This window comes from Nicotiana attenuata, chromosome 7, assembly GCF_001879085.1.
Source record: "Nicotiana attenuata strain UT chromosome 7, NIATTr2, whole genome shotgun sequence".
Taxonomy (NCBI): domain Eukaryota; kingdom Viridiplantae; phylum Streptophyta; class Magnoliopsida; order Solanales; family Solanaceae; genus Nicotiana; species Nicotiana attenuata.
Window position 1 is genome coordinate 7,225,778 of NC_031995.1, and position 25,703 is coordinate 7,251,480.

Genomic DNA, 25,703 nt, shown 5'->3' on the forward strand with positions numbered 1-25,703 from the left:
GCACGGTCCGAACGCGCTTCCGGAAAGCTTTTATGTGAAATTTAAGAAAAAAATTTAACTGTCCTTTCAAAATTGATTAAAGTTGACTTCGGTCAACATTTTTGGTAAACGGACCCGGACACGTGATTTGATGGTCTCGTAGGGTCCGTAGTAAAATATGGGACTTGGGCGTATGTCCAGAATCGAAATCCGAGGCCCCTAGCCCGAGAAAACAATTTTTAAAGAAAATTGTTTGCTGGAAAATATAAGGACTTTTGGAAATGAAATGGTGTGTAATCGTGTTGGTATCGGGCCCGTATTTTGGTTTCGGAGCCTGGTACAGGTTTAATATAATATTTTAGTGATATCTGTGAAATTTGGTGAAAAGCAGAAGAGATTTGATATAAATCGGATCCTTGGTTGAGAAAATAGAATTTTGAACTATCTTATAAATTTCATGAGTTTTGGTGATAAATTCATTGTTCAAGATGTCATTCTGGCGATTTGATCGCACGAGCAAGTCCGTATGATGTTTTAAGACTTGTGTGCATTCTTGGTTTGGAGCCCCGAGGGATCGGGTGAGTTTTGGATAGGCCACAAAGTGTTTTGGTACTTAGAGAAAATTGGGTGTTGCATCTGGTATTGTTGCAAGCTCTGATCAAACAATTGCGAGGTCAGGCTTCGCAATTGTGAGCCTAACAGGCTAGGCAATTGGGAGGGCTTTATCACAATTACGAAGAATCCCAGGCCTGCATTGTTCGCATTTGCGAACCTCCCTTAGCAATTGCGAAGTCAACAGGGAGGGTCAACTATCACAATTGCGATGAATTGCTTGCAACTGCGAGAGGAGCAGGAATGCCACAGGTTCGCAATTGCGAAACCTGTATCGCATTTCTGAGCTTCGCAATTGTGAAGCTCCACTCGCAAATGCGACATCTGTACCTGATCAAAACATCATTTGGACGGGATTTCAACTTTATTCTTTAAAATTTCGAACCCTAAACATCCCTAGGCGATTTTTCAAAGACTCAAACATCTCCAAATCATAGGTATGTGATTTCTAACTCATCTTCTTCAATCTAATTCATCTTTTTGCATGATTTCACTTCAAAATATAGGGTTTTTTCATGGGAAATTGGGTGTCCTTGGGTAGAAATTAGGATTTTCGAATTTGGGGGTTTGGACCTAAAATTGAGGTCAGATTTCAAAACCAATTGCATATTTGAGTTCGTGGGTGAATGAGTAATCGGGTTTTGGTTCGTTAATGTTTTGTCAAAGCGGGCCCGGGGTCGGTTTTTGACTATTTGGGGAATACATTGGGAAATCTACATTCATGCATTAGAATTGGTTTATTTAGCATTTATTGATGTTATTAAGTAAATTATGACTAGATACAAGTGGATTGGAAGTGGAAACGAGAGGTAAAGGGGTAATCGAGGCTTGATTTTGTCCGTGGAATTGAGGTAAGTGTTTGTTCTAACCTTAGCTTGAGGAATAGGTGTTGTGGTCTTATTTGCTACATGTTAGTGTTGAGTACGAAGTATAGGTGTGGTGATGAGTATCTATACGTTTGTGTCGAGCATGCAAGTGAATCTTATATTATGACTGTTATGTCTTTTATCACTTACTGTTCATGCTTAAAAAGATGGTTCTCTATGTTGAGCAAGTCTTGTGATATTGATGAGTATTGACTCATGTTGAGAATTACTTCGTAAAATTAATTGTTGAAACGAGATTGGTTATAGCCGATTCCCTTGTCGGGATGTTATTGTTTCTATTATTGATTCCCTTGCCGGGATGTATTGTTTCTATTGTTTGGGTGAGGAAGAGTGTAAAGCACGAAGGGTGATGCCGTGCATGATATGGTGAGTGAGTGTTAATGCACGAAGGGTGATGTCATGTCGATATTGTGAGTGTTAATGCACGAAGGGTAATGCCGTGCTGATATTGTGAGAGTTAATGCACAAAGGGTGATGTCGTGCCATGTTTATGAGAGTTAAAGCACGAAGGGTGATGCCATGTTGTTTCTGTTGTTTCTTATGGTGAGGACGAGAGTAAAAGCACGATGCGTGATGCCATGCACGTGTTACTATTTCATTATTCCTGTTGATACAAATATGGTGTTCATTATGCTTCTCTATTGAATTACTGTTAGAATTTGATATTCCCCGCAGCATGTTCCCCTTCCCATCTTTATCTGTGATTTCCTATTATTATTGTTCTACTCGTATATGATTTAACTGCACAGGTTTATATGATTGTCATGTCCTAGCCTCATTACTACTTCGCCGAGGTTAGGCTCGACACTTACTAGTACATGGGGTTGGTTGTACTAATACTGTACTATGCACTTTTTGTGCATATTTCGGTGTCGGAACTTGTGAGTAGCTTGAGGTAGCTGCCTTCAGTCCAGGGAGACCAAGGTAGATCTGCTGGCATTCGCAGAGCCTGAAGTCCCCCTTTCCCCGCTTTAGTTTTTCTTCTATCTCTTCTATTTCGAGAACAGTTGTACTTCTTTCAGACTTATATTTGTAGTAAATCCTAGTCGTTCGTGGATTGCGACAACAGATATATGGGGTTGTTATGTACTTGAGTTGTGGCACTGTTACTTCATTTTCGCACTTGTTAATTATTTTGTTTTAATTAATATCTGTCCTTGTTTGATTAATAATAATAATGGTAAAATTTTAACTTGCGGCTTGCCTAGCTTTCACGAGTAGGCACCATCAAGATTCCCAAAGGTGGGAAATCCGGGTCGTGACAAGTTGATATTAGAGCACTAGGTTGCCTAGGTCTCACAATTCACAAACAATCTAGGTAGAGTCCGAGGGATCGGTACGTAGACGTCTGTACTTATCCCTAGAGGCTATAGAGTTTAGGAAAATTTCACATCTATTCTTTTCGTTCGTGCTACTTGATTTCTCAATGCCAATTGAAATTCCACTCTATTCTTTCGCGGGTGGTGAGAACATGTACCGCTTCATCAGCGGACCAGCAGCCCGAGCCCCTAGTGGCAGCTCCGACGAGGGGCAGAGAGCAAGGCCATACTACAAATCTGAGGTAGGGGTAAGGCTCAGCCCAAAACTCGAGCAGTAGCACAAGCGGCGGAGCCTCAGGTAGAGTTTGAGGATGAGGTTCCGCCCCAAACTGTTCCAGCAGGGCCAGCTCAGGTTCCAGAGAGGTTCATCGCCACCCCGGTACTCCAGGATGCTCTAGTCCGTTTAGTGGGCCTTATGGAGAGTGTCACTCAAGCAGGCATATTCCCTATAGCACCATACGTTTCTCAGGCTAGGGAAGGAGCCTAGACTCCTGCTACTCGCACTCCGGATTAGATGGCCCCCCTGTTTCAGACTCAAAAAGCTCAGATAGTTGGGGTAGTTCAGCCGGGTGTTATAGCACAGATCGGTGATGGTCCAGCTATGTCTACTGATGCCTTGTGGAGGCTGGACAGGTTCACCAAGCTTTTTACTACTACCTATGGCGGTATATCTTCAGAGGTTCCCCAAGATTATTTGGACAGTTGTCACGAGGTTTTGCGGAACATGGGGGTAGTGGAGACCAATGGGGTCGACATAGCTGCTTTTCATCTGTTAGGATCCGCCAAGAAGTGGTGGAGCGATTTTTTTTTGGCTACTCCAGCTGGGTCGCCTACTTTGACTTGGAATCAGTTCTCTCAGCTCTTTCTGTAGAAGTTTCTCCCTATCACCCGGAGAGAGGATTATCGGAGGATGTTTGAGCGCCTCCAGCAGGGTTCTATGACTGTCACCCAGTATGAGACTGGGTTGGTTGATTTGGCCCGTCAAGCTCTTCTTATACTCCCCATCGAGAGAGAGAGAGAGAGAGGAGGTTCATTGAGGGACTCGCTCATCCTATTCGATTACAGATGGCCATGGAGACAGGGAGCAAGATTTCTTTTCAGGACAGCCAATGTGGCCAGGCGGGTTGAGTTGGTTCTAGCTTAGGGGAGGGGTAAGGGGTCTGACAAGAGGCCTTATCATTTTGGTAGATTCAGTGGTGCCTCGTCTGGAGGCAGGGATTCTTTTGGTAGGGGCCATCCTCCCAGGCCGTTTCATTCAGCACTACAGGCTTCTCACGGTGCTCCAGGTGGCCGTGGTTCTCACATGCAGTATTCAGATCAGCTACCCTATAGCACATCACCAGCTCTTATCAGTGCACCTCTACTCCAGAGGTTTCAGGGTGGTCACTCAGGCCGTCAAGGTCAGTTCTAGGGTCAACAGTCCCAACAGCCGAGAACTTGTTATACTTGTGGCGATCCGAGGCACATTGCTAGATTTTGCCCTTGAGCGTCAAGCAGTTCTCAGCATCAGGGTTCTCGTGCCATGGTTCCGGAACCAGGTGTTCCACCGTCATCTCAACAAGCTAGGGGTAGGGGTCAAGCCGCTAGAGGTAGAGTTAGAGGTGTTAGAGGTGGAGGTCAGGCTGCTAGAGGTGGAGGCCAGCCAGCAGGATGCTGACCCAGCGATGTAGTTTAGAGTGGTGGGGCCTAGCCCCAATGTTATGCTTTCCCAGCCAGGCCTGAGGCTGAGGCATCTGATGCCGTCACATGTACGGTTCCAGTTTGCAGTAAAGATGCATCTGTTCTATTTGATCCAGGGTCTACATAGTCCTATGTGTGGTATTATTTTGCTATGTATTTGGCTGTGCCTCGTGCTTCATTGAGTACTCCTGTATATGTGTCCACACCGATGGGTGATTCTATTGTTGTAGATCGAGTCTATCGCTCGTGCGTGGTTATTATTGGGGGTCTTGAGACCCGTGTAGACCTTCTACTCCTTGATATGGTTGATTCCGATGTTACTTTGGGGTTGGATTGGTTGTCGCCTTACCACGCTGTATTGGACTATCATGCCAAGATCATGGCCTTAGTTTTCCCCGATTGGAGTGAAGAAGGACTCATGGTCATTCTGTCAGTAGGGTTATCTCATATATAAAGGCTCGACGTATGGTCGAGATGGGGTGTTTGGCTTACTTGGCATATGTTCGTGATTCTAGTGCTAACGTTACTTCTATGGATTCCGTGCCAGTTGTTTGAGAGTTTCCGCAGGTATTTCCTGCAGACCTACCGGGGATGCCACCCAACAGGGATATCAACTTTTGTATTGATTTTGCTCCGGGCACTCAGCCCATTTCTATTCCGCCATATTGTATGGCCCCGCTAGAGTAGAAAGAATTGAAGGAGCAGCTGCAAGACTTGCTTGACAAGGGCTTAATCAGACCTAGTGTCTCGCCCTAGGGTGTGACGGTGTTGTTTGTTAAGAAGAAGGATGGGTCGATGAGGATATGTATAGATTATCGGCAGTTGAACAAGGTCACCATCAAGAACAAGTATCCATTGTCGAGGATTGATGATTTGTTTGATCAGCTTCAGAGTGCCAAAGTGTTTTTGAAGATTGAGTTGAGATCTGGCTACCATCAGTTGAGAATTAGGGTATCCGATGTCCCTAAGGCAGCTTTCCGCACTCGATACGGGCGTTACGAGTTTCTAGTGATGTCATTTGGGTTGCCAAATGCCCCAGCAGCATTGATGAATTTGATGAACCGAGTGTTCAGGCCGTATCTGGATTGCTTCGTGATTGTCTTCATTGATGATATTTTGATCTAATCTCGCAGCCGAGAGGAGCATGAGCAGCATCTTCGTGTCGTTCTTCAGACTCTGAGAGATAGTTAGTTGTATGCTAAGTTTTCAAATTGTGAGTTTTGGTTGAGTTCAGTTGCCTTCTTGGGACATGTTGTATCAGCAGAGGGTATTCAGGTGGATTCGAAGAAGATAGAGGCAGTCAATGACTGGCCTAGACCCACATCAGCTACAGAGATCTGGAGTTTCTTGGGTTTGGCGGGTTATTATCGTCGGTTTGTGGAGGGGTTTTCATCTATAGCAGCCCTGATGACCAGGTTGACCCAGAAGGGTGCCTCGTTTAGTGGTCGGACGAGTGTGATGCAAGCTTTCAAAAGCTCAAGTCAGCTTTGACTACGGCGCCGGTGTTGGTTTTGCCCACAGGTTCAGGGCCATATACAGTGTATTGTGACGCATCTCGTATTGGACTTGGTGTTGTGTTAATGCAGGGTAGCAAGGTTATTGCTTATGTTTCACGACAGTTGAAGGTTCACGAGAAGAATTATCCAGTTCATGATTTGGAGCTAGCAGCTATTGTTCATGCACTGAAGATTTGGAGGCATTATTTATGCGGCGTGTCATGTGAGGTGTTCACGGATCACAAGATTCTACAGTATTTGTTCAAGCAGAATGAGCTAAATTTGAGGTAGAGGAGGTGGTTGGAGCTATTGAAAGACTATGATATCACCATCTTGTATCGTCCGAGGAAGGCCAATGTGGTGGCCAATGCTTTGAGTCGGAAGTCGGCTATTATGGGTAGCCTTGCGTATTTTCCAGTCGGTGAGATATCGCTTGCTTTGGATGTTCAAGCTTTAGCCAATCAGTTCGTGAGGTTGGATGTTTCTGAGCCCAGCTGTGTTTTAGCCTGTACAGTCGCTCGGTCTTTATTGTTTGAGCATATCAGGGATCGGCAGAATGATGATACTCATTTGCTAGTCCTTAGGGACATAGTGCGGCACGGTGGTGCCAAGCAGGTTACAGTTGGGGATGATGGAGTTTTGAGGATGCAGGGTCGAGTTTCTGTGCCTAATGTGGATGGACTTCATGAGTTGATTCTAGAGCAGGCCCATAGTTCCCGGTTTTCTATTCATCCAGGCGCCGCTAATATGTATCAGGATTGGCGACAACATTATTGGTGGAGGAGAATGAAGAAGGATATTGTTGCATATGTAGCTCGGTGTTTGAATTGTCAGTAGCTAAAGTACGAGCATTAGAGACCCAGTGGTTTGCTTCAGAAGATTGAGATTTCTATGTGGAAGTGGGAGCGTATCACTATGGACTTCGTTGTTGGACTCCCACAGACTCAGAGGAAGTTTGATGTTGTATGGGTTATTGTTGATAGGCTGACTAAGTCAGCGCATTCCATTCTTGTGGCAATTTCCTATTCTTCGGAGAGGTTAGCTGAGATCTATATCCGGGAGATTGTTCGTCTTCATGGTGTGCCTGTGTCTATTATTTCTGACTGAGGTATGGAGTTTACCTCGCATTTTCGGAGGGCAGTTTAGCGTGCGTTAGGTACACGGGTCGAGTTGAGCACAACATTTCATCCTCAGACGGACGGACAGTCCGAGCATACTATTCAGATTTTAGAGAATATCCTCCCTGATAACTAGGGATTCTAGTTCATTTTACATTTTTTTAACTTGAGTTTTGATTAAAAAAGTATACAAAATAGTCCCAAAGGCATACATGTTGTAGTTGTTTGCAGGGTTTGGTCAAAAAGGTGATAATTAGTCAAAACCAGCTCAAAAAGGAGTGAAACATGCACAAGTACCAAGAACAAGTCAAAGCACGGCTGCAACAGACTCACTGCGGCCGTAATCCATTTAGTGTGGTCCGCAGTGAGGAGATTCAGAGAGGTGCACTTTTGGAGCCTAAGGCAATGCGGTCCGTGAAGGATTCCTTGCGGCCGGAATAGCCTCTCCGCGGCCGCAATACATTTTGTGCGGTCCGCGAAGAGGGGGATTCAGAGAGTTGGGAGTTTGAAGATAAAAGCCAATGGGAGTTCTAAGGCTTAGATATTTATGGGTGGTTGATATTTTGACTGATTTGTGTTTTCTATGTTGGGTTAGTGGTTGCAAACACTAATACGTGCATATTTGACTTTAACTCTTCTTGAGAAAGAGAGCTTGAGTCTAGGTAATCAGTTCAACAAGGAATTAGGGCGTACTCAAGAGATTGATAGCACCAATTAAAGGGTTAAATCTAGAGATAGTAATACCCGACTTGAGCCTACGTTGCTTGCATAACATCGACACCCAATTGGTCTTGAAAAAGTCAATTTGGGCATAGTCGCTCAAGCTACCGAGAGGTATAGAGTGAGTAGCATAGTGCATTGGCTATATCGCGATCCCAAACATAACAACTTTGCCTTAGATTCTAGATCCCGTCAAGTATTCACCTAGGGGGAAGTCACTTCCCTAGTGCCTCGTTACCTATTACACAACCCTTTAGCAATTATTCTTAGTTTAATTAAGCATCTCAGTAGTATAAAAGTAGAAGTAATCAAAAGAACAATTATGATTGGAAGCGTAATTAAGAACATTACGCATTGCTAGTTTAGATAGGAATCCAATTACCAATTCTAGCTCCCTGTGGATTCGATCCCGACCTTTTCGGGTAAAAGCTGCATCGACCGCTCTCGCCACTCCATAGTGGTGCAGGGTTGGCACCGATCACTCCGCGCCTGTGCTATTGGCTTTGGAGGTTCTTGGGATCAGTTCTTGCCATTAGCGGACTTTGCCTACAACAACAGCTATCAGTCGTGCATCTAGATGGCTCCCTATGAGGCATTATCTGGTAGGCGGTATCCATCGCCAATTGGGTGGTTTGAGCCGGGGAGGCTCGGTTGTTGGGTACAGATTTAGTACAGGATGCCTTGGACAAGGTTAAGATCATTCAGGATAGGCTTTGTACAGCTCAGTCCAGGCAAAAGTGTTATGCCCGACCGTAAGGTTCATGATATGGATTCATGGTCGGAGAGCGAGTGCTGCTTCGGGTGTCGCCCATGAAGGGCGTGATGAGATTTGGGAAGAAGGGCAAGCTAAGCCCTAGTTTGATCGGACCTTTTGAGATTCTTGATCGAGTGGGAGAGGTGGCTTACAGACTTTCATTGTCGCCTAATTTATCCGATGTGCATCCAGTGTTTCATGTGTCCATGCTTCGGAAGTATTACGGCGATCCATCTCACATGTTAGACTTTAGCACTGTTCAGTTGGACAAGGACTTGACCTATGAGGAGGAGCCGGTAGCTATTATAGACCGGCAGGTTCGTCAGTTGAGATCGAAGAATTTCCCTATAGTTCGTGTGCAGTGGAGAGGTCAGCCTATGGAGGCAGTGACCTGGAGTCCGATATGCTGAGCTGATATCCACACCTATTCACCGACTCAGGTACTTTTCTATGTCCGTTCAAGGACGAACGGTTGTTTTAGAGGTGGAGAAAGTGATGACCCAAAGGGTCATCTTCTATTTTAGAAACTGAATACGGGTTCCAAGGCCTTGAAACCTCATTTTCTTTCTCCTCGATTTGCGTGCACGGTCCGGACGCTCTTCCGGAAAGCTTTTATGTGAAATTTAAGAAAAATATTGAATTAGCCTTTAAAAATTGATCAAAGTTGACTTCGTTCATCATTTTTGGTAAACGGACCCGTACGTATTATTTGACGATCCCGTAGTGTCCGTAGTAAAATATGGACTTGGGCGTATGCCTGGAATCGAATTCCGAGGTCCCTAGCCCGAGAAAAGAATTTTCAAAGAATATTGTTTGCTGGAAAATATAAGGACTTTTAGAAATTAAATAGTGTGTGATCGAGATGGTATCGGGCCCGTATTTTGGTTTCGGAGCCCGGTACAGGTTTAGTATTATATTCAAGTCATATCAGTTAAATTTGGTGAAAAACGGAAGAGATTTGATATAAATCGGACCCTTGGTCGAGAAAATAGAATTTTGAACTATCTTATGAATTTCATGAGTTTTTGTCTTAAATTCGTTGTTTAAGATGTTATTTTTGCGATTTGATCGCATGAGCAAGTCCGTATAAGGTTTTTAGACTTGTGTGCATGCTTCGTTTGGAGCCCCGAGGGCTCGGGTGAGTTTTGGATAGGCCACAGAGTGTTTTGGTACATAGAGAAAATTGGTTGTTGCATCTGGTATTGTTGCATGCTCTGAACTCGTAATTGCAAGGTCAAGCTTCGCAATTGCGAGCCTAACAGGCCTTGCAATTGCAAGGGCTTTATCTCAATTGCGAAGAAGCCTAGGCCTGCATTTTTCGCATTTCCGAACCTCCCTTCGCAATTGCGAAGTCAACAGGGAGGCTCAACGATTGCAATTGCGACGAATTGCTTGCAATTGCGAGAGGAGTAGACATGCAGCAGGTTCGCAATTGCAAAGCCTGTGTGGAAAATCGTGTGATTGCCGGAACAAGCTTCTATTCATTGTGAAGTGTATTGCCGGCGTCCGAAATGTTACTTAGGCAGCCATGTTGGTTAGAAGTTATTGCTACGGGCATTTGAGTTGTGTGGAAAATTGTATGATTGTACTATGGGTTGGAACTATGGCTCGATTCGGCTTGTTCAGGTTTATACGGTGAGATGGTGCGAGGTTCGGGTCAAATAATGAATTTCAGATGTTGAGATTTGGGTTATGTCCAAAGGTTATGGACTAAGGACGAAGTAAGATCTTCAGTTAAATTTCGTTGTCAGTCCTACATAGGTTTGGGTGATGGGGAATCACCCATAGATGTATGTATGGTAAACTCATCCAGTGGTTTGATGGCTTTGGAACAACTCTTGGCACGCTCGAGGACGAACGTATCTTTAAGTGGGGAGAATGTAACGACATGACTAGTTGTTTTGAGAATTTTCACTTCGCTCGATAGTTTGGGGGCACAAGTAGCTCCGTATGATGTATTAGGACTTGTGTGCAAAACCTAAGTTCATTCCGAGTTGATTTGATATGTTTCGGCGCGAGTTTTCGTAAGTCGAAAGTTCATTAAGTCTGATTTGAGGTGTGCTTCATCGTTTCAATGTTTTAATATGTGATTTAAGGCCTCGAGTATGTTCGTGTTTTCTTATAGGACTTGTTGGTATGTTCGTACGAGATCCCGAGGGGCTCGGGTGAGTTTCGGATAGGTTTGGGCTGTGTTGCGCTCATTTTTCTTATGTTTCAACGTCATTTATTCAAGCATAAATGATACCACATTAAACAAATGAGCTCTGGTTTCTGATTTGATTGATGAATTAGATCAGTATCGTAATCGAGGAGCCATAGCAAAAAGAATCATCAAATTTGGACATCGTATGAGGCTTTTATGATCATTTTACTAACAATTGGGCTGCTAGATTTTTCAGATTAATTACGTAATTGCCACTGACTTCGTATTTAAAAATCTGCACTATTTTCAAATATTGAAACCAACATATCTCCTTCATTAACAGTCAAATGGAGTGATCCAAAATCATAACTTGACTAGAATTCCACACGGAATCCATTAGAGGCATCAAAAGTGAGTTTCGGGATCATTTGGCACGCAAAACGAGGAAGAACAACTGCGCAAAAATACATAATATCGAAAGTTTGTTCATTTGGTCATATTTTGAGTTGGGGCTCAGATTTGACAATTTTGGAGGTGATTTTCATTATCTGGATTGTGGTAAGTGTTCTATACTTGGTTTTGGTTATATTTCATAAATCCATCTTCGTTTTAGGCATCTGATTGAATATTTCAAAATGAAAATTGGGTTTTTTGTCTAAAATTTCATAAAGTGAATTTTTGAGTTTTGAATATCGATTCGAAGTCCGATTTGAGTGAAACTAGTATAGTTCGACTCGTAATTGAATGGGTGTTCGTGTTTTGTATATTTTGTCGGGTTTCAAGGTGCAGGCGCTAGGAGTTGACTATTGTTGAATTTTTGCAAATTATAAAAGGATCATAGCTTTGTTAATTGAAATTTGTTTCTCTTGCATTGGTTGATGTATTAAAGTCTTCTTTGGCTATATTGGACCGAGCGATGGTGAAAGGAAAAGATAAATTGAGTATTGAGTTGGCCGATTTGAGGTAAGTGTCTTGTCTAACTTTGTGTGGGAGAAATCACCCCTTAGAATTGAGTTAATTGTGTTATCTTGTTATGTGAAAGCCGTGTACGCAAGGTGACGAGTGGGTACACAGCCTATATGTGGTATTGGCCAGTTTAGATTTTCTAGTCTCTTTCAATGCTTTTGATTAAATTATCATAACATGTGGTATCTCGTTGTTAGACTACTCTTACATGATCTATATGATGTTGTTAGTACTTATTTACCTCTTACTCGTTATTTGGCCCTTATATGCCTTGGTTGAAGTCATTGCCTTCCTGATTGTCTTGTTACCTCTTAATTGTTAAGTTCTTCTATGACTATGTGCATATCCGCTACATGTCCAATTTGTTGTGATTGCTTGCTTAGTTATCACGCGCCTTACATGTCTTGTCATTTTGTAAAGGTTGTTGTATTCATTTGATTTCATGTGGTACCTTGTTGTCGTGTACTCATACCCTTGATTGTAGAGATTCTGGAAAAATTTTGTTATTTAATTGTTGTTGTTGATTTAAGCTATTGTGCGGGGGATCGGGTTGCACGCCGCAATAGGTGAAATGAGGGAGGTGGTGGAATAAAAGAGGATACTTATATTGTGATATTTTTATTGTACGATGGGATCGGGTTGCGAGGCACAACAAGTGAAATAAGAGTGAATTATGATATTGATATTATATGGTGGATCGGGTTGTGCCTCAATATATTATGTTTATTGTTATGATACTGATATTGTACGATGGGATAGGGTTGCATGCCGCAACAGGTGAAATAAGGGTGAATTGATATGGTGGAATAAGGGTGACTTATGATATTGATATTATATGGTGGGATCGGGTTGCGCGCCGCAACATATCTTGTATTTTGGTATCCCCTATTTTACTGTATTGGCTTCAGTTCCTTTGTACGAGACTCTAGTAATCTTTATTTCTCTTTTTGAATGTGTTCTTTGGATCGAGTTATTTGTCATTGGCTTATTGTCTTGCCATCATTTCCTGAGCTCTTTTCCTAATACTATTATTCTGGTGAATTGATTTTTAAAGTGAATTTACTACATTGAGTCATTACCTCCTTCCTTGCTTAGATGTTAGTAATATAGTGATTTAAAATAAAATAATTAATATCATGCTACCTTGTGTGACTTCTAGGTTAAGACTCGCCGTATATTTTTGTATTTACTATTTCTAATAGTTGTTACATTTTACTTTAATTAATTTCTCAACTTAATATCCTTAACCTGTCAGAGGTTTTATTTCACTTAAAAATAAATCTTCATTATGTCTTAATTTAATAAACCCTATGTTGATAATTCAATAGCTTATTCGATGTTATATTTTATTTGGAAATGTTATTCTTGTTCACTCAAATGATTTCTAAAATAAACCCATATTCCTCACTGATTTCCTACTTGGTCTAGAAATTATACCACCACTATAGTTACATAAGTAAAAATCTCTTGGACACCTCAATTAGCATGTGACACGGATATTATGTACTGAGTAGCACGTGGATTTTGCCGTGCAAAGTGAGATGGAAATATGTGGGCACAAGGTACCATGTGTGTTAAATTTCTGGAAGTTGTGATTATGACATGAGATTACGAGGATCGGGATTGTTGGAATTGTGTATTAGAAACCATTCAATTGGTTGAGTTAACATCGTTTTCCCTACTTGAACTCATTTATGCTTCATCCAAACTCCAACTATGTTGTTGTTTAGTTACTTGGTTAATTCTCGTTGTCATTCATGTTTTCCTTTTATCGTTACTACTGTTTGTAATTTGATATCCTTCTGCTATTGGTATTACTCTGATAGTCCTCTCTTGTTAGATTTAAGCCATATCCTACAGGTTATATATTCGGTAGTGTCTTGACCTGGCCTCATCACTACTCTACCGAGGTTAGGCTTGATACTTACTGGGTACCACCGTGGTTTACTCACACTACACTTCTGCACATCTTTTTTGTGCAGAACCAAGTACTTTGGATTGGGTTGGTTTTGAGACTTATACATTGTGTGGCTGGAGACTTCAAGGTACACCTGCTGGGCGTTAGCAGGCACCGAAGTTACCTTCTATTGTATTTATTTCCATTGTTTTTCTTTTCTTCTGTAATAGTGATGTATTCATTATGTATAACTACTCCTAGAAAGGCTTATGACTTGTGCTACCGGTTTTGGGATTGTAAATTGTACAGATTTCTATTTCGAAATTGTTCAATGTTAGCAAATATTGTCGTTATTCCTATTAATGTTAGGCTTACCTAATTTTTGAGACTAGGTGCCATCACGACTCCTTCGGAGGGATTTTGGGTTGCGACAATAAGTCACCGAGTGAGATAGCCAATTATATATTACGAGACACATAGAATAAAGCATGTCAATAATTCTATTATTTAAATCGTTATGTTACCGACAACTCAACAGAATATGATATAATGACTCCATAAAATTAAATTCACATTGATAATCAATTTACCAAGTTATAACAGAGGCACATATTGGAATGTTAAAGCAATACAAAAAATCATGTAGAATGCATGACTCACACAAGAAGCTACAATCGTTCCAACACCAAGATAATAATGAATGACCAAGCACAATAAAATTTAGATGAATGATTGAAAGGAAAAACAATAAGTGTTCAAATCATCAAGTTGTCCCAACAAAGGAATGTACAACAAGAATCACAACTGAGGTGCCTCCTCGGAATCACATTTCACAAGTCATAATCACAATATTTTCTTATACCGTCGCGTGAGCCTTACATATAGATAGTTTTGAAAATATTTTTCCCGAAATAGCTACACACACTTTAGCTCACCATATGTCGCCGTGTGACTTCAAATAATTCCCTCACTAGAAACACGCACATAAATCTCATCGTATGCCGCCGCATGCACATTAACCCCTATCTTTATATCGTTGCATGCGCATCAATATCACAACACAATAACAACTTGCACCACAAGTATCCATATGCCACAACTTGCCAAAAATCATCAGTACCAAAGTTTTTACAACATATAGCCCACGACTCAACTACGATATGAGCAAGAATCTCAATAATAACAAAATAAAGGTGAATAACGCAACAAGAAAGATATCTCAACTATTAACAACTTCGTCTCAATGTGATAACGACTTTCACAACTTCAACACAAATAACTCAACAAGAAGTTATTCCATGAAATACCAATTTCAAGTAAGATAATTAAACAATTAAAGAATTAACAAGACAATAAGGAAGGCAATAACTTAAACTAAAGCATGTAAGAGACAAATAACAAGGAAGAGATAGAGCAAGTATTAATAATGTCAAATAAAACATGTAAGGATAGATTAACACATGAAAGGGTAGGTTAACAATGAAAAATATAACATGTAATGACAATTAAATTAAAGGCATGAAAAGACTCTAAATAGCCTAAAGCGGTCAAATACTTTATAACCCGTGTACCCACTTGTCACCTTGCGTACACGGCTTTCACATAACATAAACAGCACATTCAACCCAAATCTCAAGGGGTAGTTCCCTCATACAATGTTAGGCAATATACTTACCTCAAAGAAGCTAAATCAATACTTTAAGAAGCCCTTCCCGTGTGAAACAACCTCCGAACGGCTCGAATCTAGACAAAATAACTTAATATCATAAATAAAAGCCATCAGAAATCATTTCAGATGATAAAGTTTCAATCTTTAGTGAAAACCAAAAAGTCAACCCGAAAAGTTTACCCCGGGCTCGCACCTCGGAACCCGACAAAACTCAAATATTTTATAAACCCATTATGATACGAGTCCCATCATACCAAAATCATTCAATTCCGACCTCAAAGCGGTCTTCAAACCATAAATTTATTTATTAGCAATTCTTTACTAAAACCCCCAATTTCTCCAATTCAAATTATTAATAAAACGCTAAAATCGAGGTTGGAGTCAAGAAATAATAACAAATCCAAGTCAGATATAATTACCCCAATCCAAGTAGTAAAAATCCCCTCCAAAATCACCCAAAACATTGTGAGAAAAAGTAACTAAATTCTGAAACAAGAAAAAAATGCAGTTGTCCCAGCTCGGTTCAGGCCCAAGATGATCCCCAAACTTATGTTTGATAATCCAAACACGATCCTAGCGAGATTATACGCAAGATAGCCCCTTTAATCAGCCTTGAAATGAGGGAAATGTGATATTTTAAAGTTTTAAAAGAAATCTGAAAATTTCAATGGCTTTTTCGTAATTATTTACACCACTAAAATAACAGCAATAAGAAAATCTTTGTTTTAGCACCCAAAACTCATTTGGAACCTCCCGTACACAAACCATATAAGCATTTCAATCATAAAATATGGCACGAACCTGATCGCACAATCAGAACACAGATAAGAGGTTATCTTGATCCGATATTAGCTATGGTCAAACTTGAAATCCTTAACTAGTTTCTCAATCAATGTTCCAAAATACACCGGAGACCCTGGGCCTCATCCAATCATACCAAGTACAAATTCATCTTACAAAATTATCCAAAGCCTCAAAACATCCAGCGGAATATCACAACAAAGAATTGAGGCTCAAACCGAAAAGAATTTCTCTTATGTTGGTAAATCTTTATTCTTTCAAAAGTGTGCCTGAATCACACTTAAACACTTCGGATTACTTTCAAACTTTGCATACAAGTTCAATTCAACTATATAGACATATCCATAGTCTTGGAACACCAATTGGAGTCCAAAAACATCAAAGTCAATTCTTCGTCAAACTTATGAACTCTTAAGTTCTTCAAATTGTCAACTTTAGACAAATAGTGTCGAATTCTTCTACGATCCTCCGAAACCAAATCTGAATATACGTACAAGTCGAAAATCATCATACGAGCATATCGGAATAATCAAAACCTGATTCCGAGTCCATTTACCCCAAAGTTAGACCTTGGTTAACTTTTCAACTTAAAGCTTCTAAAACGAGAATCATTTCTCCAAATCAATCCCAAACCGCCCAAAACCGAAACCAACCATACACGTAAGTCATAATACATAATATAATGCTACTACAAGTCTCAATCCACCAAATGGAACGTTAAATCTCAAAACGACTGATCGGGTTGTTACATTCTCCCCCACTTAAACAGTACGTTCGTCCTCGAAGGTGCCAAGAGTCGTTCCAAAGCCACCAAATTGCCATATAACCTCACCATGCACATAAACATGGGTGATCCTACATCACCCCAATCCATATAAGCCCGAAAACACCACCTAACAGAGGATCCTTAGTTTAACCTTAGTCCATAATACTAAAACCCAAATCCCAACATCCGAAACACATTATATGACCCTATTCTTGCATCTATGCACCGTATAACATTGAACAAGTTGTACCAATCCATAACAATATATCAAGGCATAATCACATGATATACCACTTAACTCAAATACTTATAGCAATAACTTCCGACTGCAATGGCTGCTCAATAACTGACCCGACATCGATAACAAACCTCATATAAACTGAAACCTTGTTTTGAACATTCGTACACTGCCAAATATGAAAGAAGCGTATAGAAACTCATAACCACCCATCAGCTCAATAAGTCGTGGAGATCTCTTGCCCGATAAGAACCATAGCCAAAATCTAAGCCGACTAGTGGCAGTATTCTTCTAAACATACCTTAATCAAATCCCCGACACTTATTTCAAGCCCAATAACCTCACCTCGTCTAGTACAAGCTACTCGACTGACATGTCAAACAAATCCTACTTAGAGCCACATATCATGCAATCCGTGTATCAACGAACAATAACTCACATATACTAATGATGGAAAGAGAATGGAAATGATGGAACCGTCCCGCTAGCTCAACAAATACAACCACGAAGCGCAATGCTATCAATACACCACACAAGGGGAAACATAACACATGAAATAAGAACAAAGGATCATGTCCTAACATAATTTTATTGCGATGCATGACCCAATCCGACACCGGTCCACCTGAAATACATCGAGCCATGATACTCACAATCAACAACCATAAGCATATCAACAACAAACATACAAAGCACGTGACCATACCCATGGAGATACAAATAATACTATGTACAAGAAATAGGAAGATTGTCACTAAGGCACAATCAACCATTCAACAACCCAAGAGCAACCTCGCTAGGATTTTGCGACAAAGCCCAAACATAACCGCAACATATGTAAATAGTCAACAGTCTCACAACTATAATGGCGTAGAAGAGTAACATATTGAACACATCAGAACACAAATAATGTCAACTCTAACCGATGACACCACCCGCTATAATAACTATATTGCGTAAAAAAGTCTGACCCGGTGTAGAATATACATTGTCATCAGTCCAACCAGTGACCTCCAAATCAATTCTGATCCTTCCGAAATAGGTGGATAGCCTCCGAAAAGCCCACAATAGCATATCTATAGCACCTATCATCAATGACCAACCTCTTACATACCTTTATCGTCTGCAACCATGAAATAAGCTACATCTAAGAAATTTCTTAGTCTTCTGATCCTTAGAATGATAGAATATCCATATTCGATCCCAATAGCACTACTCAAATGGCTGACACCTTCCTCATACATGATCATCCCATGATAAATACTTCAATAATTGCTTCGTTCCATATAGAAAAATCTGAATACTACTGGTCGAGCAATCAGGCGATTACCGTAATACTAGATAGGAATCCGCAAGTCGAAGCACAGTGCGCTTTCAGGAGTGCGTACCCTTCTCATATGGCACCAAATGATGCTAGCATTCTTCTAAACATCTAAAACCGTGCATTATGACTAAAACTTGTTACCCCATCTAAGAAAAAATCGTAACACAATACATGTTCCTTATGTCAGTAGCAGACATCTAGTTCAAGCCATGGTCGACACTATCAGGAATTCTGCGAGACCCGTCTGGCACTATCAAGCCATCATAACTGAACTTCCCCAACTTAACCAAGTCAGGCAAGCCATCAAACCCAAGAGTACAACCTTAAAAATGCGGGTAAGGGATTACCATACCAAAAGAACTAATTACCTTTATTACCAGCTGACCCAACACAACCAAGCTGTCCCACATCCTCCAATCTTCCTCTACCTGTCTTCAAGCTTACACTTCTCCTAGTTGGTACACAATGATTCCAAATCAAAGCTTGCTACAGGAGATCCTAGCACAAACCACGTCATCAGAAGGCCCATAAACCGTTGTCTTTCCTCCGAAGCACCTAACATTGCAACAACTGAGATACCACTCTGAAGAGACATTTTGTGAATCTGAAGATGCTTCTCTAACCTCTCTGACACTGAAATGTAGATTTAGCAGTAATGCAGATATACCTCATATCTAGCTCAGACCTAAAGATGATATTAACACTGGCCCATACTTAGCAAAAAACCATAGGACACAACATCCCATAATCAACATACCAACCTTCATAAGCTGGTACAACACAAATCAGATACAAGAACCCGTTGCATCCCACACCTGAACAACTGAAGATCTACCGACACGTTTGTGTCCTCAGTCTGGACAACACTCTGAGATAATGATGAAGAATTTATTGCCCCCTATTCGTAGAATACCGAATCATGTGAGCATAGTTAATAGCGAGTGCGCACCATCATATATAAGTGGATGTAAAAGAATATAAGATGTATGCTTCAACATGAATCCGTGTTGCTAGATAAGGAATGAAAGGAGTGGAATTTCCTAATAGTTTTGAGCCTCTCGAGGATAAGTAATGATGTCTTTATCATCTGCAAGATTCTACTAAAACCGCTTATGACTTGTAGTACCTGTGAACCTTGAGCTCTGATACTAACTTGTCACGACACCAAATTTCCACCTTCGGATGTCGTGGTGGCACCTAGTCTCTATGACATTTTTATTAATCAAATCCACTAGGCATATATATATATATATATATATATACACACACACACACACACACACACATTGACCCATACACATTTATACATGTACATTGACCCATACACATAAATATGTATATGGGATATGGGAAAAGGTTATGACGTTATATACGCACCACCACCTGATCAGCTGGTATACGTTGATGATTTTGCCCATAGTGGCCGAGATGATATGATGGGATGCCCTCAGAGGCTTGATGATGTTATGAACACATGTACCTATGTACGACATGGCATTCATACGCATATGCATGACGCTATAAGTATTAAATGATATATAGAGTTATCCAGACTTACAGGTTGAGTCATGTACTCCATGTTTTTTGATGTCCTTTACATATTGATTTACATGCCTTACATACTAGGTACATTATTCGTACGGACGTCCTTTTGTTATGGACGTGCATTCATGCCTGCAGGTATAAGTAACCAATTTGATGAACCCTCATAGTAGACGAGGTTAGCATTCAGCCAAGGATCGGTAAGACTCCACCTCATTCGGAGTGCAGCCGAATCTATGAGCCATCGTGTCAGAAGTTTGCTACAGACTTATGGGTAGGCCGGTACCCTGTCCCATTTGATGTCAAATAATCTTAGAGGCTTTGTAGATAGAGGTTCATTTTGTAAAGTATGTCAGAGGCCTTGACGGCCCATATGTATTCATGTTTTACGAAAGATGGTTCATTAATTAAGTTTTTTTCCACTTATAGTTATACATTAAGAGTTGTGGCCATGTTGGCCCATGAGAGTTACAAAGAAAAAAAAAGAGTTGAAGAGTGGTTTGCTCGGGCCAGTACGACATCGGGTGCCAGCCACGCCNTACTAACTTAGTCACGACACCAAACTTTACCTACCTTCGGATGTCGTGGTGGCACCTAGTCTCTATGACATTTTTATTAATCAAATCCACTAGGCATATATATATATATATATATATATACACACACAAAGTAGGATGTTGTCTTATGAAGAGTAAGACCATAAGATATGTCTACTACATAGGAACTATTTTTAATTTTGGGCTTGTGATACCCAAGACTGATGTTACAAAAAGATCTACTAAGAATATTAAATATAAGGTTTAAAACATGTATAAAAGCTAGCCTATTGTAGAAATAGCCACTTTCACCAGTTGCACACATTTGATTCCCAAAGTGGTACATCAAGATGTGTATCTACATGCATAGGACTTCCAATTTTAATGCATGTGATAGCCTCATTTTCATAGTGCTTGTTGTTGCAGCATGAATGATATTTGAAGAACTGTGGCTATTTGTTGAATCCAGCACTGTCCACCAGCAGTTGACCCTGGCGAATGTGCATTTTGGCTTCCATTTTTCTGGCTTGATCCTTATCTAAAATAGTGTATTATCTTCCATCATGTCTTCTTTGTATATCCTAGTTGATGAAATTGCTGAGCTGCTCCATCTAGTACTAATCAATTCTTTCACAAAATCAATTGAAAACCACTTCCATGACCATGTGAAACTGGGCACCTGTACTAGCATGCTTGTTATACTGATGTTGTGATGTGTTTTCCTAGCATATTTTTGTGCTATTTCTGTGTCAATCCATCCCTGGGATATTGAGTTAAGGAATTGTACTTGAGTTTTACCCCAAAGGAAATCCCTTGATCCCATTTTTATTAGCCAAATTGTTGTGCCTGTACCTGTGTTCATTTCAATTATGCAGTTTTTGTGGCCAATTTCGTGTGCATTCCTTGTGTCATTTGCTGGGATCTTTGCATGGTTTAACACCTGGGTTGTTAGATATAAATGCTGCACTGTGATTTTGCAACTCCACGCATCCATTTTTCCCAGAAGTCTTGGCCAAATCCAATTGTTTAAATGTTCCTCCATGTATAGAAGCTGGGCATCGAGCTTGCGCCTTCCTGTCCTTGCTTCTATGCTTGTGCTCATCCATGATTCCCCTTCAATTGAATGAATACAAAGTACTAATACCACCAATGAAAGGTTCGTCAATAGATAAGGCATAGCCACAGTAATGCTTCTTACAAAAAAGAAAACCATGTTAGTGAAAAGCTTCTTCACCATGTTCTCCTCCCAAGGGATTTGAACATTGAAAATGACTATAAGTTCCCCCTAAGAACATAGGTGTTCCTCATTGCATTTTGCCTTGTTCCCTGTATGATCTTTTAGCATATTAAAGTGATATGAGGCTTTGATCAATAGGCCATCCAATCCACACACATGCTTGACAGTTTCCACTATGTTCCAGTGTTGTAAACAACTTAACCAGCACATTTTTGTGAAATTTGCATGTGTTTTACATAGCCTAGCTGAGATCCTTATTATGCAGCTCACGTCATTTGCATTTGAGGTGTCAAATAGTGTTTGCATAACATCCCATAACACCCCTGTTGATACCCAATTTTTCCATATATATTTTTAATACACATATATACTTTCAAAATAGCATATATGCATATATAAGCATGCATAAGCTTTTTTATAATTTTTCAATAATTTTAAAGGCTTCAAATTGATTTATTTCATCCCTTTTTACTTATAAAATTTCCAATAATTATCCTTCGAATTATTTTTGTGATAATTTAGCCATCTAAATTCTATATTTATGCCAAAATATTGCTTAAATATTTTTAGTGCATTTTTTTATATAATTGCATTTGAATTTTTAAGCTAATTTGCATATGTTTGCAATACTAGCCCTATTAATGCATAATTACATTTTGACGCATAAAATGATCTTCCATATTTTTAAAATGTTAAATAGCTATTTTAAATCATTTTAGTACACGAAATTATTTTTGGAAATCATTTATTATTTATTAAAAATTTTATAGTGTTAAAATGGCTATTTAAAACTTAGCCTATTTTAATTCAATTTCAGCCTAAATCCTAAGCCAATTACCAGCCCAATCCCCAATTAGATTACCGACCCAGGCCCAAATACATTTATACTCAACCTAGGCCCCCTAATCCTGGCCGTTGAGCTCTGAGATCAACGGCCCGTATTCATCCTTTCCTAATTAAACTAACCTATACCCCCCCCCTAAACCTAATTCATTTTACAACCCACCCCGCCACCCTAAAATCCTCTCTGCTCTCAAACACTCTCACCCTGAACCCTAATCTCCAAAGACCACATGGGCACCTAGAGTGATTAACTCTTAGATTGGTTGCATTACCAGAGATCTAGGGTAAGGGCTCGAAATAACCTTGAGGGGAAGGTGTTAGGCACTCTCTGGTCCACAACGGCTGGTCCCGCCGAACTTATACTTACGAATTAGTCCTTTGAAATAGTAGACAGTTTAAACACATATTTGCAAATAAGGGGGAAGGTTTTTGGACATATATGACTCAAATAAAGGAAAGACTTGAAACAAATCGCGTACATATAGAAAAGGTAAAGTTCAAGCAAAGGAATTTGGGAAGGAGGGGTCCTAGGTTGGTTAGCCTACAGGATCACCCCACACAATGCCCGGTAAACACTCCTCAATGAGGGGTTACACGTGACATTAACGCGTAGTCATCAAATCCCTTTCTACCCCAATTCCCTCCCCTTGGTCTATAGCCTTAAAGCGTCTATAACATTGACAATGTCCTATGGTGCACTACCCATCCCTTCCTCGTGGCCCTGGAGGTATTTTAGGACCTCTATTCTTTGGAAAGTTCTAGGCATTCCTAAGGTTTTAAAGGATTAAAAATCTAGCAGGCGTCAACCAAGAACAGTTAGGACTGCATTTAAAGGGAAAAAACAGTTATAGGCTCACAGTTACCTCCATCAAACATAACAAGTGAGTGCACGTCTTCAAACAATATTCAAATTACTTAAGAGAAAATCCTAAGAACATGATATCTAGGTGAGCAGGGTTATACAGTAATTGAATTAGGACAATGTGTGAGAGATCCTATTTAACTTGCCTACTGATTTAAACCGATCAAATCTGGACAGCTTTAAGTAGCAAACACAGTTCAGAGCTGTAGAATTTAAAATCGCCTTATAGGCTTGCCTAAACGCAGAACAGTGATGTCCTAAGAGCATTGATAACTACGTTTGATTTAGTAAAACAGCAAACAGTTTTCCACTAATCACCCCAAAGTTATTTTAAAATATTATTACAGACCAGCTGAATAAATTACATAAATAATAAAGAAAAGAAGAAGTTAAAACTATAGGGAGCCTGAAGCAGGCCCAAATGACTTTCCCAAGCCTCCAATAGCCTCAAATGCAAAAGTTTCGTAAGAGAGTTATCATTGTCTAGGTGCGTCAGAGTTCCCTAAGGATCTCAAGGATCGGGGCAGTGCTCACACCTAGACTTTTTCTCAAACAAGAACTGATTTCAAGTGCAGTGGGGAAAGGCCAGCTCTGACATGCCAGAGTTCAGAGAAATTCTCATGGATCTCAAGGCAGTACACATGCTAGAGGGCATAACCTAAATATTCTAGGAGTAGTGGAGAGTGCTTGACATAGTTTTTGAAATGGTTTTGATAAGGAAACAGAGTTGAAAAGGGCTCAATTAAGTAAAGAAGTTTTATGAAAAATAGGAGTTGATCAGTAATAAACAGTTTTTGAAAACAGTGGAACTTGTGAGAAAATCAGCAAATAGCTTAAAAAGCACCATTCAGACATAGATTTCACTCAGGGAGTATGGGACTTGGGGAACATAGAACATGTTAATGTAGCCAGCAAGAGTACAGAAAATTTCCTTTTCAAGAATTCTTTATAGGATTTAGGGAGTCAATCACAGCCATAGAACAAACCGTGATAACATAGTTATACTAGGCAGAATTGAACATAGGGTTAGAAGTACTTAGGGAGTTAGTAATTAACCTAGCAAAGTAGTTTACTATCAGGATTGGGTAAACAAATAGACAGAAAATCATACATGGAGTAAGAGCCAAATTAAAATTATGCTAGAGAAGGTAATAGAACAACTCATCAGACATGTTAATCATAAGCCGAATAGGTAGTACTCATATGTGCTAAGTGAAACCAGGATTTAAGCATGCTAGTTACATATTCAAAAAGCCAAGTGATTAGATAGGGAATCACTAAACGGAGCAATAGAGAACTCATTTAGAGTTTTGAACTTTGTAATTAAATCAGAACATACCGGTTAAGGAGAGTGGACACACAAAGTATAGGATAGTGTAGTGCAATTAACTAGCCTTGGCTTACAGCTGGCTAGTTCAGAAGCAAGTGATAGAAAGAGCAGAAAACTTTAAGTATAAAAGAGAGTTTTGAACTAGTGTTTTCTCTTGTTCTTTGTGTTGTGAACTTAAAAGAAGGGAAGGTTATATAGGAATCGAAAACTTAACAAAACAAGGTAAGAGATCAATTGAGTAGTAAACCAGGGAGTCACCAATAAATCAGCAAAATCTTCCATTAATCAAGGGACAGTTCAATCAACGTAAAACATGCTAGGTATTTAAGGAAAAGAATAAAGTAAAGCTTAGGTATTGAATAGGTAATAAAGGGTAAATTCACAACAATTTAATAAGGAAACAAAGTCGGATGTACCATATCCAAAAAACCAAACGAAAAACCCCAAAACATTAGGGTTTTCAGTACAAACGGGGTAGGTTGCACCAGGTTCATAAAATTATTCAAAAAATGTGTAAGAATTCAGAAGTTTAAACACAAAGAATCATCAAACAAAGTTTAAAAGAAATTCCGAAAACCCTAATTTTTTGAAAAAAAATGAAAAAACACTTGAAAATCATACGATTCTTGTAAAGATCTCAAGGCTATTGTAAAACACATAAGAAAACAAACTCAAAATCGTTTTAGATCTTTACAGATCTCGGAGGTTTGGAAATGAAATTAGGGGTTTCGAAGAGAACCATACAGAGATGACAAACATACTGGAAAACCCTTAGATCATTGCAAATATAGAACGATTTTACTCGAAATCACACTTGAATGGCCAAGAAACAGGCAAGAGATGACCCTAGATGCAAGTCGTTCATACCCTGGTCCTTGAGGGGCCTTAGAGATGGCCAAGAATGACATGAGAGAAGCCATTGGAGCTTGAGAGATTGGTAAGAGGTCACCGGAGATGGCCATAGATGGGGGGGGGTGGCGGGCG